This window comes from Periplaneta americana, chromosome 12 (genome assembly GCF_040183065.1).
Source record: "Periplaneta americana isolate PAMFEO1 chromosome 12, P.americana_PAMFEO1_priV1, whole genome shotgun sequence".
NCBI classification, from domain to species: Eukaryota; Metazoa; Arthropoda; class Insecta; order Blattodea; family Blattidae; genus Periplaneta; species Periplaneta americana.
The window spans coordinates 67594854-67609413 of record NC_091128.1 but is presented as its reverse complement, the minus strand read 5'-3'; the positions used below and the strand labels follow the sequence as shown (position 1 = coordinate 67609413).

At 34.3% G+C, this 14560-nt stretch overlaps 1 protein-coding gene across 1 annotated transcript in view; it reads right to left on the bottom strand.

Moving 5' to 3' along the window:
* Positions 1 to 14560, bottom strand: part of neb (kinesin family member nebbish) — a 328637-nt gene that overhangs the window by 260863 nt on the left and 53214 nt on the right. The gene's annotated exons all lie outside the window — the stretch shown is intronic.

Genomic DNA, 14560 nt, shown 5'->3' with positions numbered 1-14560 from the left:
CAAGAAATAGAATGCAGCCGTTTGTCACTATGTATTACACAGCATACTTCTGTTTGTGTTTGTTTCAAGCGGATGTTAAACAGACGACAGTATGTTAGAATTCGTAATCGTACTATTATACGCAAATTGACTCTACACTGCAGGCAGTAACTATTACTGTATCAGTTGGGTAAGTTAGTTTCGTATCTGTGAATCGGATCATGTTTTGTTGTAATAGTAACATGAATCCTAAAATTAATATCTTCTACTGTGAGCTCTTGGGAAAGAAACAAAACATGTTCCTATTCATCAGATACGAAACTAATATTATGTGATGATAAACGGTTATATTCTGTTTTATTTATTCCTTGCCGAAGAGCTCACAGTGTGAGATACAGTAATCTGTTCTTACAATAATAATGGTAAACATTTGCTCATTACTCAGAAGATATTAATTTTAGGACCTATATTTACAGGACTTCTATTTCTTGTTTTGATGCGTGCTACCTCCTCTCTAAATTTTGGAACTTTTTTCAGAACATCCTATACAGGGCGATTCACGAGGATTTACCGTCACTTACGGAGCTTATTTCCGAAGACATTCTGAGCAAAAAATGTAATATAAATAATATATAATATTTTCAGAGTTACAGCTGTTTGTAAAATACCATTATTCTCTAGTTTTAAGGGTAAAAAATATTACAGGAAAATAATGAACTATTGAGGAGTATCATTTCTTTAATTAGCTAATATTCTGAAGCTAAAAATGTGTTGTGAATTCCATAGTTGCTTCGTACAGATTTTTTTTTTTCAATTTTTAACTACAAAACTATATTTTTCTTACACATTTATCACACAATTGTTACAAATCACGCCACTCTTGTAAATTCTTCAAGACTGCACATTAGGATACATAATTAAACTGTAAAGAATCAAATTCCTAAAGTCGTATGATTTGTAACAAATGTTGTGATAAGTGCGTAAGAATAATGTAATTTTTAGTTAAACATTGAAAAACAAAATCTGTACAAAACAATAACAACACATTTTTCACGGTTCGTGTTTTCTACAGTGGCCAGAGTTCAATTGCTCGAAGTTGTTAGTCTCTTGTCGTAGTAAACATACTAAAAGCATAGGTTGTATTTTTTGTTATTGTTTCATTATTCATTGAGTTTACTTTTTTTGACGTGCATCATTATTGTAATGTTATAATAAAGTTTTCTAGTGAAAGCAAAAAGTACAACCTTGACAATTTGTGAATATCGAAAGGTTTGTTTTTAAGTACAATTACATGTTGCACAATACTTACGAAGTAGACATTTTCTTGTGCAGTATTTTAAGTCTGAGATAATTAATTTCAGTGATTTCAAAACTCAAATGTTTATAAACATGTTTTCCATACTTCAGAATATTAAAAACAGCAATAGTTATAATGTATTATGTGAGGGGGGAATAATATATTGTATAATTAGCTAATTAAATATTTTTCAATAAGCATTTCAATATTACAGTTTCGGAGTAAACCGCTCGCATGAATATATTTCAATACGAACATATTGCACACAAGGTTCTGAATTTTACGTATACGAGTAGTATCATAAACTTGACATTTAACTTAAAAACGTCGTAACGTTTTAAGTATTCCAACGTTGTAGTCCGTAGTAGATTATTTTCATGGGAGACAGCTGCTACAATTGCCACGCGAGCCACAACCCTCTCGTAGTCGCGAGTGACCTTGACAAGACTGCCCCTGGTGAACATCTACTTCTCTGGCAATGTTGCATTCTACTCGCATCGTTCAATGGCTTAAGATTTGTGGTTTTTAAATTAAATTTACACGAAAATTATCCACACTATGGAAATACGCCAGAGAAATAAATGATTCTTTATTACATTTTCTATCGATACGGACAAAAATTACGATCTTACTCGCAATAGTTCCTAATAAGAGGTTGTTAAACATTTCGGGGAATTTTTTTTTCTGAAAAAAAAAAAACTATGAACTTGCCACCAATAAGGTATTACATTTTTTTTTACATACAACATGATTATTATGATGTACCGAAGTACATATGCAGGGTTATTTCACTTCCACCCTGTATACGTTAGAAAATGTAGAAATAATTTTAAATAAATTATTTATAAGTTTATAAGTTTTGTTACAAAGAGAAGTCTATATTCCCAAATGGTACTTTTTAAACTCCAATCGCACTATAATAATAATAATAATAATAATAATAATAATAATAATAATAATAAATCTCAATGTTTCGAGAATCGGAGGCGATGTGGTTCTTTTGAACTTCCAGCGAACAGAATCTCATCTTTATGAAAGAATGGTGGGAGCCTTGTCATACCATTTCTGAAATTATAAAAATATGCCGCTTAAGTTAAACAGCTATTACACAGATGTTGATAGAGAACAAAGACATCCCCCAAGGGTCCTGTGTTACATCGTGTGAAAAACAAAGTGATGCAACAGTTTAACATTTCTATAGTTTTTCCACAATTACAGGAACATACAGAGCTTTCATTTCAAAACTTCCCAGTCTAAATAACTAATTATTTAAACTGAATTCATTTTGAACAAAGAACACATCAATTTAGATATTGAGAAGGAAGTTGAAACCAGTGTTAAATGCATTTTAGATTTCACCCCCAACTTCCAGCCACCCCACTTTGAAATTTGAAACGACATGCCTATATGTTTATACTTAAATATTATGAAAGAGCATTCAATTATTTATACACTTTATTCATTTATTTCACATCTTTTGTCTGGCAAACCTAACAAGAAATAGTTTATTTTGCACTGAACCAAGTGTTCAAAATGTGCTCCAATGTTGAGTAAAAGAGTAATAGTGTCTACTTTGGAACGCCTCACGATCGTTTTGGCGTGTTTTCTTACTAATCTGATTGCATTCTTGGGTTATTCCATTTTTCATTTCTTGAATATTCTCAGGCGGAGGAGTATAAACAAATGATTTCAAATGATCCCATAGAAAGAAGTCAAGTGGCGTCAGATCTGGAGATCTCGCCGGCACATTCTACAGCACTTCTCCTACCAATCCATTTTCCAGGAAATCTTCTATCTAGCCATTGTCGCACAGGTACTGCATAGTGTGGGGGAGCTCCGTCCTGTTGAAAATGCAAATTTTGTTCGTCCAACACCAGGTTTCCTTCATTGACTTGGTTCTCTAGTGACAGTGTGATAAATGGATCAATTACATTTTCTAATATGTTAAGATACAATTCTCCAGTCAGGTTTTCTTCATTAAAAATCGGTCCAACACTATCATCCCCAAAAATTCCAGCCCACACACTGATCTTATGAGGAAACTGGATAGTATCTTCACGAAACAAATGAGGATTTTCAATGTCCCAGTACCTACAATTGTGCTTGTTGACAAACTCATTTAAGAAAAAAGTCGCTTCATCACTAAAGCAAATATTTTTTGTCAAATTTGAATCATCTTCAATTTTCTGAGACATCTGTTCACAAAATTCTACACTTCTATCAAAATCGTCTTCGCTGAGCTGTTGATGACTGTATTTTGTAAGGGAAAAAATTATTCGTTTTCAGCACTTTATGTATGGAAACAACCGAAATGTTTGTTACAGCAGCTACTTTTGGAATGGAGGTGGTGCGTTCATTAATGAAATGACCTAGTATTTCAATCTGCAAAGTTTCATCGAGTTTTCTAGGTTGGCCATAGAACCAGTTTCTTCAAATTTGCGTATTAGATCTATGACATATCGGTGACTTATGTTTTTCTCAGAATGCCTCTCGTTGAAAGCTCTAGCACAGTGGCCGTCAGCATTCGCTGAAATGTGCAAAGGGTAAGCGGAGCCGTCCCGTGTGCACCGTCGTGCAGCAGGAAGAAGTAGAGAGCATACCCGCTAGCAGCTACGAGTGCACCATGGTGCACTGTGTTCTCTGCGGGTAAGAGACGCTCTGTGCTCTGTGATGACGACCGCTGCTCTAGCAGTTCTATGAGCTCAACGATTTTCATCTCCATAAATAAATATGATTTCTGTTCTCTCTCTTGAATGGTCTACAGTTTACACAGTTTACAGTGTAATTAGTTACCACTGCCACCGGGTATAAATACCTATTTGCAGTATGAATAAATACATACTGTACACACACATACACCATTTTACAATAATTTAATACACGAACACAACTATTACAAGAAATGTTCAATAGTATTTGTAGCTTCAGCTCTAAACAACAGTAACAACAATCGGGGTTGCCAGGCAAACAAAGATGTGAAATAATTTAATGAGGTGTATAAACAACTGAATGCTTTTTCATATTTAAGTATACAAATAATGAGTGGTATTTGAATTTTCAAAGTGGGAGTGGATGATGGGTGGGGCGTGAAATCTAAAATGATGTTTTTTTTTGTTTAACTCGAACTCAATTTAAATAATTAGTTATTTAGACCGAAAAGTTTTGAAATGAATGCCTTGTATTTTGGTTCACATAAAACAATTGTAAGACAACATTTAACTAAGTCAATCTTATTATGAATAAATAGATAAGAAATTGTTCTGTACACTAGGCCTAAAGTCCATATACAGGAGTTAAAAAATATCCAATATTTTAGGAGGTGATAGCATGCATCAAAACAAGAAAATAATGTCTAATAAACATGGGCCCTACAACACATACTTTCTGAGATCTGAACACTTGTTCATAGAAGGTGCTCAATGTGACGTCCATTTATGGTAATGCATTTCTCTGCCCTACAATACAGCAGACTATCAGATAATCATACCGTAGTTAACACCCTTGGCATAGAATAATGATATGTAGTATGGAATACTCAAATAAAAGTCTGGTTGCGGATATGAGTGAGGTTCAGCAGAGATGATTATATGATATATCGGTCAAATTTTTGAATGAATATCAGTATAATTCTTTTCTAGCATTTTACAATTTGAATTCAAAAGTGTAACTAGTTTCAAATTTTCAAGATAGAAACTTCTTTTTGCCAGGTTTTTGGAGTAAAAAGAAAGTTATACTCACTGCCATCTCTTAATGCGTAAGCGAAACAACTGTCAGAAATAGGCCATGTAGTTCACTATGTGCTCACTCTTTCTTTGTATGTGGGTGAACTAGCAGCATATTTAAAGTTGGATACTGGTGTAACGGTATGTTTTTTATGGGCGAAACGTTTTATTCGCTCCGAAATCTATCGTGAAATATCAGCAGTGTCTGGTAAAATGCAATGTCACGTCCAGCTATCGATCATTGGTGTAAACCAGTGGTTCGAAAAGTGTGGATCGCGACCCCGCGGGGGATCGTGTAAAGCGCTGAGGATGGTCGCAAGATGATTTACAAAATAAAACAAAAATGCCTTATTAACATGCATTTATTTTGTATTTAAAATTGTTAAATACCGTTGCATATTTCGATTTCTCGTCTCTTAAGTACAGCTACCGGTAAATTAAAAATTCTATTCTTAACTGGAAAATTCTTTTCAACGCGTTACCCTATGAAAGTCATCTTACTTCAGTGTGATGATTTTTTTTTTTACATAAGAAACCCACGTCTTCACAAATTTTGCTGAAAATACGAGTTTGCAATGATTTTCCTTAGATGGAATTTACTACTTTTTAAAAAGCAATCCATTTCAGATAACGATTTTTGTTCTAAAAGACAACACTTCAATGTCACGTCATTTGCTTGGTGCCATCAGTACATTTAGTCTCTTATGTCTGGATGTTTGGTACTTAAATGTCGAAATAGCTTTGACGACTTCATACTTCCGTGTGACAACAATTCTCAAGAAACTAGACATTGGGGTTTATTGCAAATAACAGTAAAACCATATTTGAGATAATAATCGCTATACTGTCTATTCTATTATTATTATTATTATTATTATTATTATTATTATTATTATTATTTTCAGTTCTAGATGTAAAAGGTCGCAACAATATTTAAAAAAGATGTAACCATCTTTAATAAAATGCATATAGCTTCGCTGCATATGTACAGCTCAATTATTTCCAGAAGATTCCAGTGCTATGTAGCTACGAATATCGTGCGCTCTCGAACAGGCTGGAAAGTCCAGATAACGCAAGCATATTTTCGATTTATACTGAACTCTTACCCAATGAACGCCACGGCAGTGATAGTTTGAAGTACTAGAAATTATCTTTACATAATATTTCGTGTCATCGTTGCATCATAATATGTTTCTATTTTTGGTCGTTCTTTGGGTGGTATCTATTGATTTTGAGTAAAAGTGTTGTTTTCGATTTTACAGAGATTTTTATTTTTCGAATGGGATTAAGTACGAGTACGATAATTGGAGGGGAGGAGTCGCAAAGAAAAGTATCCCCCAAAAGTTTCAGAACCACTGGTGTAAACAGTTTGAAAACTGTCACTGACGCGTACCGCCATGAAAGACCATTACCAAGCATATCATAAAGTTAGGCAAATTCATACTATGATCCACGGTAATCTAAAAACCCCAATAAAAAGAACAGGTCAGCACAGATTAATTAGTGTTAGTTATAGTCTTGTTTCAAAGTTATTCCGTGGTAGGCTATTTTTACGTGAAATCACTAGTCTACTAGTGTTGGAATGCTGGTAGGCTATTTCATTTCATCCCAGAAACCAACAGAATGGAAACACACAGAAATTCAAATTTGCACCATTGGCACAAATAGCCACGATCATACTTAAACTGTGAAGGTGATGTTTGCACTGAATTATGGGGTGGGAGTAGGTTCAACAGTAAATGCAGCTTCGTAATGCAGAACGCAGATCAAACAGACAAAAATCATTAAGAATAGAAGACATGAAAGTAAAATGAGTGTATTTCCAAATACAGTATGTCAGATTCCTGTTACAATATCAGTCACTTTTGTTCCTTCATTGGCTAAACTGTCTGTCAATTCATTTGAATATGTATGTTAGAATAAAGTTCCAGAATCACAATTTCCTTTATTATATTAATAACGGTTCTATCAAATAAATTTTGATGGGTTCATAAATGTACCGGTAGTACTGAACAAGTATTATGTCTCAGTGACTTTTTAAAGTCTTTGCTTATCTCTTCTTAGGCCTTCTAAATTCCTGCGCTGTCTCATAAACCTCAACAATCTCATTTCCGCAGCTGTCAATCAACTTTCATCTGCTTTATTTATCGACCATGCCCCACTCCATAAGCTAGAACAGGTCGTGCGTGAACTTAGTATTTTTAGTCTAGCGGTTCTCTGTACCGTACATTGGATGGTCAAAAAATTATGTTAATTGTACCTATAACTTTAACAAATTTTGACATTTTTAAGATACGAAATGGAAATATAAAAATTGGAGATTTATCCTTCGAAGAGGTGGAAAAATTCAAATATCTTGGAGCAACAGTAACAAATATAAATTACACTCGGGAGGAAATTAAACGCAGAATAAATATGGGAAATGCGTGTTATTATTCGGTTGAGAAGCTCTTATCATCCAGTCTGCTGTCCAAAAATCTGAAAGTTAGAATTTATAAAACAGTTATATTACCGGTTGTTCTTATGGTTGTGAAACTTGGACTCTCACTCTGAGAGAGGAACATAGGTTAAGGGTGTTTGAGAATAAGGTGCTTAGGAAAATATTTGGGGCTAAGCGGGATGAAGTTACAGGAGAATGGAGAAAGTTACACAACGCCGAACTGCACGCATTGTATTCTTCACCTGACATAATTAGGAACATTAAATCCAGACGTTTGAGATGGGCAGGGCATGTAGCACGTATGGGCGAATCCAGAAATGCATATAGAGTGTTAGTTTGGAGACCGGAGGGAAAAAGACCTTTAGGGAGGCCGAGACGTAGATGGGAGGATAATATTAAAATGGATTTGAGGGAGGTGGGATATGATGGTAGAGACTGGATTAATCTTGCACAGGAGAGGGACCGATGGCGGGCTTATGTGAGGGCGGCAATGAACCTTCGGGTTCATTAAAAGCCATTTGTAAGTAAGTTAAGATACAGTACCTTTCACTTCAATGAATAGGAAGTTGGAACATAAATGAAATAAAACCTCGCTAACCAGAAACTGATTTGGGTCAGAACTTGTTCGGATTATCGAAATTCTATTTCCCGATGTATTACTTCATGTTTATATTGCCACAATACACCGTGTATTATCTATTTTTTACTGCAATTTAACATCATGTAGTGCTTATTAAACAGTAATTGGCTAATTATTCATTTATAGTACTCGAAACTGAATGTAAAAAAATTCGTTCCCAACCTCATGGCAATACTTAAGAGTGTTTTTTAACGCTTTCATTAACTTTTCGAAGAATGCTAGCAATGTGACAAGATCGACTAACATTTCCATTAATTTCCCCAACGCTCTCAGTTCGGATTAACCGAAATTTCGCATTACGGGGTTCCGATTTGCAAGAATCTACTGTATTAAAATGTTCCGGCAATCACTCATTCAATTGCAATAAGAGTAGTATTGTTAATGTATATTTTACTTCTAACTGGCTCCTTCTCTTTAAATATCAATTTTGATGTTAGTAGAATATACTGTAGTTGCATGGCTAAGTGCACACGAACCTACGTTCTGCAAGTTACAGACTGCTCTTTGAAGATCATCCTCGATCCTAACAGAAAATCTAAGCAATAATTTTGAATTATTTTCGAATATACATTATTATTATTATTTGCATTATATGTATTTGATGTACAGCTGTCAAAAGAAAAAGTGGCCGCTCTCCTCAAACAAAGTTCCCTTCGGGTATCTTCGCTACAATTCGGAGCCAGGCGATGTTACATGTTGTTGGACCACGTTGCCTGATATCTACACTTATAATTGAAGTATACTGTATGTTATTCGATAGCATAATGGTAGCGTTCAGGCCTCTTATTCATGAGATCCTGCGTTCGACTACAACCTCGTGCTTTTTATGTCCTTTTTTGTTCTGTTTTTGAGAGAGACAAACTAGATATAATGGCTCCTTTCTCTTTTATGATTATTTTAGTAATTAACATCAGGTTCATTAATGTATTATGCCATGACTTTATCATTATCATTATGATATTGTGGCTGCAAATGGAAAGAAAAAAGATTTTATTCTCAATAAAATATCTTTCGTGGCATAAACATAACAAATTTACTGGCGTCGGCCTTAAAACATTCAAACAATTAAGCGTTCAAAAAACAAAACAAAAAGCCACAGTTCAATATTTAGTCTATCTTCCTCTTATCTCGATCATCTTGCAGTCGAGTGGGCATGCAAATAGCGACTGTTCTTAGACACGATATTCCAGGCATTCTGAACATACACACATAAATGTTCTGTCCATGGGCAGGTCTTTCATTGCAAACACAGCAATCTCCAATCTTTCCTATTTTCTGCCTTCCTCTTAGTCTCCGCATATGATCCACATATCCTAATGTCGTCTATTATTCTTTTCAACCAGAGACCCAACCAATTCCTTTTTCTCTTTCTATTCAGTTTCAGCATCATTCTTTCTTCACTCACTTTTTCAAACACAATTTTATTTCTTATTCTGTCTGTCCACTTCACACGCACCGTTCTTCTCCACATCCACATTTCAAATGCTTCAATTCGTTTCTCTTCATTTCGTCGTAATGTCCATGTTCTTTCCCCATACAATGCCACACTCCACACAAAGCACTTCACTAGTCTCTTCCTTAGTTCTTTTTCCAGAGGTCCGCACAAGATCCTTCTTCTTCTATTAAAATCTTCCTTTGTTCATGTTTGCAGTTTTCCTTGGAAAGGTTAGGCCTAAATGCGGTAACATCCCGTTGCTTTCCGCACACCACTATCTCTTTCGCATCTTATTAAATTCCAGGGGGCCCAAGCGTGGAGATGACGAGAGTGGATTTGACTAATTGGGCCCTCCGGACTTCACCGAAAGTCACGGCAAGGGTTAAATATTAATTCTATCAGGATGTTTGACCCGGTCAGAGACCGGGAAATCTCAATTAGCCTTTGCCCCCCGCATCCTGGACTAGCTTCTACGAATCATCAGAAAATCTTAGAGTGTGATTGGGCCAATTTTTCCGAAAATGTTTCCACACTTTTGCCCTCGTAGCTCAGCGGACGAACGTCGGAATTTAGATGTCAACGTCTCAGGTTCAATTCCTCGTTACTCCTTTTCATTTTATTGTGGTTCAAGATAGTATAATGTAATAATACAAAAAGAAAAACTAATACCAGTATTATGCAACTGGATTTTTCCAAACCTAATATTAAATTTATGTTATTTATATCGCTGAAGAACGATTACAATATAAATAACTTGAATATTATTTATACAGTATCACTAAAGAACGATAACAGAATATAAATGATAAATATCGGTTTGTTTAATTAATATTTTGCGAAAGAACAAAAACAATATAAATAACTTGAATATTGTTTTATAATGCTAATGAAGGAAAACAATATAAATGATAACTTGAATATTATTTAAATCGCTAAAGAACGATAACAATATAAAAAACGTGAATATTATTCATATCGGAATTTCACAGATTTATTACAGATGTATTTAAGAAATTGTAGAAGAATAGTAATTAGTAACAGTGTCCTATTTATTCTTCTTGGAGCCAAATTTGTAACTTTCAAAAGTGTGGTTACTATGTTGAAGTGTATGTGTTGTAACGGATGCTTGATTTGTTATGTATGTGAGTCAGTTATGGGATGCTTGATGTCGTCGCAATGTCGTAATTATAGTTTGATTGTGTTTGTGTGACTATTGTGTATTAATTTATGATGTATGGTACGGAAAGCTGCATATTTGTGTTATAGAAGTGTTACGTATGTGTGTTGTTAATGTTTTTGTATGTTTCAAATTGATACCTGATATTTGTTTTGCAATCGCAATGCCTAATTTACGGATTGCTTATGTTTTGTTTACATCGCGTAAGCTAATTTAATTTTCTTTTCCTTTTCTCTTTATGCTTATCTTTTTTGTGTATAAAACTATAGCCCTAACATACATATGTAAAATAGAGCTAACCCCCATTGGAGATACAATAATAATAATTATTATTATTCATATCGTTATAATACGATAACAGAATACAAATGATGACCTGAATTTTATTCATATCTCTAAAGAACGATAACAAAATATAAATAACGTGATATCCATAAAGAACGATAACTGGATATAAATGATAATTTGAATATCATTTACATCGCTAAAGAACGATTAAAAAATAAAATGAAAACTTAAAGAAGGCCCGAACCCACGCCCTTTGAATCATTAAAGAAGCACTCTACCGCCGGTCTACGAGGCGCATATATGGAACACTTTCATAGTTCCGGAACTGCTTGTACAAGCACATGCATCGTGTAACATCGCCGCGACCCGAAGTGGACTTTGAAAATATTCGCTGTTCACGAGTGCGGCCACTTTTTTTTTTGACAGCTGTACGTAAATTGAGAAGATAAACTACTTCATAAATACTGACACAAATAAATATGTCCAGTATTTTTGGAGAAACTGTTCTGTATACACAGACTGCATGACAAAAACCATTTCTGCGGTATTAAGACGATAAAAACATTTCTTCTGCGAAAATTTCTAAATATAACTTTTGTCGTATGACAATACTACATTCCGTACACTGAGGATTTGAAAATGATTTACATGTATTATTCCAATTAAATTAAGCAGGATGTGTAATATATTTTAAAATATCCAGCTTATTAATATTAATTCTTTGAATATTTCTGAATATTAGTGAGATTGTTTTTTTTTTTTTCATATTAAAATGTATTTACAGAAAACACGCACGTTTTGAAACTTTAAATGTTACTTTAAAATTTTATTTTCCCCAAATGTTTAAAATTGCTGAATAAATTTTGTTTGTTTCATCAATGGCTGCTGGTTAACATGCATAGTGCACCATGATGCCCTTTTATACTCCCCCCCCCCTTTTGAAGTGGGTATCGCATTCAGCATGTAGGGTATCTATTACTATATATTTGTTACTCTGCAATTTGCCATTTATAGTGCATTTTACATATTTTAGTTATAATAGCTATATTTATCTATTTTTAATTAATTTTTATTTTGTATTTTTCATTTAAATCTACATCTGTGTCTTTTATTAGGGAGTATCTATTTGTATATTTTTTTTTTTCCATTTTCCATTTGTATTTTCACTTGTATCTTGTATTTGTATCTGTTTTATCTCTTTTTTTTCATATCATCTCCAATTTTACGTTCTAAGCAAATATTTGTACTGTCTATTGTAATTGGGGCTTTGCCGTGTTATAGAAATAAATAAATAAATAAATAAAAAAGTTGCCAAATCCCGTGATACTTTTTTTACATTGAATGTCAAAGCTTTGCCGTTCGACCATAGCGCCAGATAGGCCTATCTTTCTTGAAAGAGTGCATTTTTCACCTACTTTTGAGACAACGGTGAATTTTCTAGCAAGATACCCAATCCCGTGACATTCAGTGAAAAAAAAAAAGTATCACGGAATTAGGCAACTTTACCCTACTAGACTAACCATATTTGTGTAATGTTGGTTCAATCTTTCACTTCGATTTTCTGAAAACTGCACCTTTTACATACATGTATCTTTTTAGCGGCAAGATTGTTAAATCTGTCATTTAACGAAGCTGTATAATTGCTAGATTATTTAGTGCCGATGAAATTGGTGAAAGCGAGATTCTGTTTGGTAATATGAGATTGAGGAACTGCCATATTATTACCTGAAGGGTGTATCCTAAGCGCACATCTTGTCATTTTACAGTGTTTTGAAAGCGCATATTTTAAATTAATTAAAAGAGCACTCTTAACGAAAGGTTTTAATTCCACATATTGCCATGGAAAGACACTTTCCTAACACAAATTTTTTAAATGTTGCCGATTTCAACTTAGACAAAGCTAGCATAGGCCTATATGAAAATTTCTGAATTGGGGCTATATAGTTGATGCGAACAGTACGGTGATGAAGCAATGTTTTGGACTTCGCTTCTTGAAACATAATTAGTCGGAGAGAAATGCATTCACTGAATTAATGTCAGACGCTCCAGATAACCACTTACAGGATTTTACTGATTACATTCTAAATATTCAGAACATTCTAAATATTTCACAAATTTTTATGCATAAAAACATCAATTCCTTCCTTAAAAGACTTACTGCAAAAAGTGCAGCTTGAAACGTATCTGAAACTAAATAAATGTAGTATCTATGAGAAATGCCTATCAGTGGGGAAAAAAAAAAAAAAAAAAAAAAAAAAAAAAAAAAAAAAAAAAAAAAAAAAAACTGTTCAACTAAGTAAAGAAAAAATAAAATTACAAGTCTAAATAGTCATTACCTGCATCATTTTAACGTAGCTATCAGTTTACAACGTCCTGATGAATAATATGCAAACAACATTTCTAACCGCAGGTCCGATATATTACATTTCATACCCAGTCCTAAATTTGGTGAAGTGGGAAGGAAAATGTAAGAATCTGCCTTGTTTACGAGTGCGCTTCTGATTTAAATGTGCGCTTTTGAATAACAAAAGGATAAGATGTGCGCTTATGATGATCACTGTTACCTGATATTCGCCTTACAGTTGGGGAAAACCCCAAGCGGGAATCTCAAACCCACGTCCGATGACATCTCCGGATCAGGAGGTATTCGCGCCTTATCATACGTAATAAGAATAAGAAAAAAGTAATGATCTGAATCTTACAGGCTAGGCGTACCAGATGTTCTGTATTGCACGGGATGCCTGTACTGACGCTGGAGAAAACTTGTCATTCATCCCGTATATATGGGTATTATGTCATAGATGGCTAACGGTTTTTTTTTTATTATTTTCCCTACTGTTTTTACGGATATCGTGTTATAGAATTATGATAAAACAGTTATTTATATTAACATGAATGTCTTTACAAACATTGGCAAGTCCACACCTGTGGAGTAACGGACAGCGCGTCTGGCCGTGAAACCAGGTGGCCTGGGTTCGATTCCCGGTCGGGGCAAGTTATCTGGTTGAGGTTTTCTCCGGGGTTTTCCCTCAACCCAATATGAGCAAATGCTGGATAACTTTCGGTGCTGGACCTCGGACTCATTTCACTAGCATTATCACCTTCATCTCATTCAGACGCGAAATAACCTAAGATGTTGATAAAGCGTCGTAAAATAACCTACTAAAATAAAAACATTGGCAACGAAGCAAATAAATTTAAACTCCTAAATAGTTCCCTCTGTTCCAGTTAAGTAAATATCCTTAAGCATTAGCCGTGCAAGGTTATTGGTATAGTAATTGTTGCTGGACTGTGTGTAGTATTAAATTGTGAAAATTGTTTCAAACCAAAACGTGTATTTCTCCTCCGCATGAAACAAAGAAGAACGCATTTAGAAAATAGAACAGTTTCATTTAACATTTGTATGAACCCATACTTAGAAGCGATGGAAAAATGACAGTTAAGAGAAGGACAATGGTTAGAGAGGAGAGAGTGGTTTCTTGCAGTAGAGAAATTTACGGATTTGTCTGTCAGATAACGTTACTATACTCTGTAAACAGACTGAATAACAATGAACACAAACTTTGCAATTACCCTAAATAT